We start from the raw sequence: 2,700 nt of genomic DNA on the forward strand, positions 1-2,700 counted from the left end.
ATTTTGAGGACCATGCCTGGTGAATGGATTAAAAATAGTGGTCATGGGTATGGCTCTGAGGGCTTTAAAAGGAGAGCAGTGAGACTTTCTTTCTCTGCTCTGCCATTTTCTGCCATGTGAGACTCCCACATTGCTGTGAAGCCACCATTCAGGAAGACCCTCACCAGGTGTGTTCCCTGGGCTGTGGACTTCCCAGCCTTTGAAACTGTAAGCAACAAATTTTGTTTTCTTACAAATTACCCAGTTCTAGGTATTCTGTTATAAGCAACAGAAACATACAAATACAAATATGAATATAAATATATACAAAACACATGCATACAGACACATACAGAGACACACACACCAATATCCCTTGGAGTATTCTTTGCCCTCCCTTTTTTCTCCTTAATTAATTCATTTATTCATTTCATTAGTTTTTTCCTGAATACCTATTATGTGATAGATACTTATGCACCATGGGTACCAAGAAGATTTAGATACGTTCTGGGTTTGAGGAGTTTACAATGTTGTGGGTGAGACAAGCATACAAATACCGGTTATGCTCTAATAGAGGGAGCCGCAAAGTATTATGTAATTGCTGATAAGGAGACGACTAACTTGGCTTGCTTGGGGAGAGGGAGTGGAAGAATATAACATTTAAATTGGGTCTAATGAATAGGGATTTGTTAGGTGGAGGGGAAAAGGGTATTCTAGGCAGCAAGTGTGGCGCATAAAGACCCACGGGTTTGTGAATGTATACTCCTTGTGTAGGACTGTCCAAATTGTGTTGTGAGTAGAGGGGAATGATCATGGGGTTCACTTGTGAACGGCTTTTTACACCAGGCTGTGTTTAAGTCCCAATCCCAGTGGTCTAGGACATGACTATCGTCAAGCCCCAGTGACCATTGTCTCAAGCCCAAGGGTCAGCTTGTTATCCCTCTGGTCCAATTATCCCAGAGTACTCCATGTGAATATGCAAATAAGGCCCAGTCCATGCAGAAAGCAACCCTCCACTCCTGCTGAAGAAGTGCTACACCCAGTTGTCTCTTCAGGTTTACCTCTTTCAGGATCAAATAGTAAACAATACCCAGAGTGCTTTCACGAAACCTTCTCATTTGCCCTGACCATGGAAACCCAGACTCTGTTAAAAAGCAGCAAACACCTACTCAGGCTGGCAGTTGGGTCAAAAATGTTAATTACTCTGCAATAGCCACCTTTTTTTTCTCTCTCTTCATTTGTTCTTTGCCTCTTCAAAGACTTCAATCGAGTTTGAATTTTTTGTACTGCTGAGACTACCCTGGTGTTAAAAATAAGTTAGCCCTTTGCCTGTCTCCCAGGCACCTATGATCCCAGGCATCATTGGTTTCTCTCCCTTTCCAAGTTAATTATATTCAGTGTGAGCTTGAATTTTCAAATCCATCTGTTTTCTCCATCTCTGTAGGCAGTTTATTTATATCTACTCTTTTAAATAGAAAAGAGATAGAACAACCGTTCCCTCATACTTTAAACATTTTGAGTTTGATGCAACAGCCACTTCTTTTAGAATAAAATTGTTAGGAAAGAATTTGTCTTACAGCTGCTCTATGTCTAAGCACTGATGAAAAACTGTCCAAGATCAATCCTGATTTTAAGTAATACTACAAAACTATAAAGGGTTGAAAATGCTTTTATGAAACCAAAGAAATAATCATTGTGGCTGGGTTGCTAATAAACAATAGAGCTCAATAAGTAAGTAGACATGCATATGCTGTTAACGTCTACTGGTAGCCTGATTTTGATAATTGTTAAAAAAGTGGGCTCAGCTCTCTTTCTTTTTAATATTGATTTAGGGACAGATGGACAGAAACTCCATTTAATGAATACAGATGGCAGCTGGTCCTCCTCCTGGGTTTCTGTGTCAGTCAGTAGCTTTCTCATTGGCTGGAAACCTCAGAATCATGTCTTCCCCTTCTATGTTCCCCATTCCCCATAACCAATTTCGTTTTGGAAGGTTTCTCCTGTCTCTTTCCTCCCTTGCATTTCCACTGGACACAACTCCTTGAAGCTTCAGTGTGGTCTGTGGATCAATGTATTCTGTGTATCAGCAGCATTGGCATCACCTGGGAGCTTGTTAGAAATCTCAGATTCTCAGATTGCATCCCAAACCTGCTAAATCAGAATCTGCATTTTAACAATATCCCCAAGTGACATACTTGCACTGTAAGGTTTGAGAAGCATAAGAGCATCAGACTGAGATTTGAATCTCAAGTCTGCCCCTTGCTAGCTGTGGAACCACAGGCAAGTTACTTAAGCTTTCCAAGCCCCAGATTCCTAGTGTATAAAATGGAAACAATTATAGTATGTAGCTCTGAGGGTTGGTGTGAGGATTATATAAGATTATGCACAATGCCTGGTACATTATATGCACTCAGTAAATGGTAGCTAAATGTGTACAACTTTACTGTCATTGTCCTACTTGAAAGCAATATTTCCTTCCCTCTGGGCCATTGTGATAACTTTCTACCTCTTTTTCAGCCTCAGGTTCTTCCATTCTTTCTACGAAACACTGTAGTGCAGATCTGACTGTGGTACTGCCTCCTCAAAAAGCTTCAGGGCATCTCATTTCATCTATAAACCAAACTTCTTGGCGTGGAATCGAAAGCCTCCTATTCTCTGAGTATAGACTGAGTGAGAATGATGTGGTGGAAATGGGGAAGGTCTAAGAGTCAGGAGTTTCAC

This window comes from Galeopterus variegatus, unplaced genomic scaffold, assembly GCF_000696425.1.
Source record: "Galeopterus variegatus unplaced genomic scaffold, G_variegatus-3.0.2 Scaffold2206, whole genome shotgun sequence".
In the NCBI taxonomy this organism is placed as follows: Eukaryota; Metazoa; Chordata; class Mammalia; order Dermoptera; family Cynocephalidae; genus Galeopterus; species Galeopterus variegatus.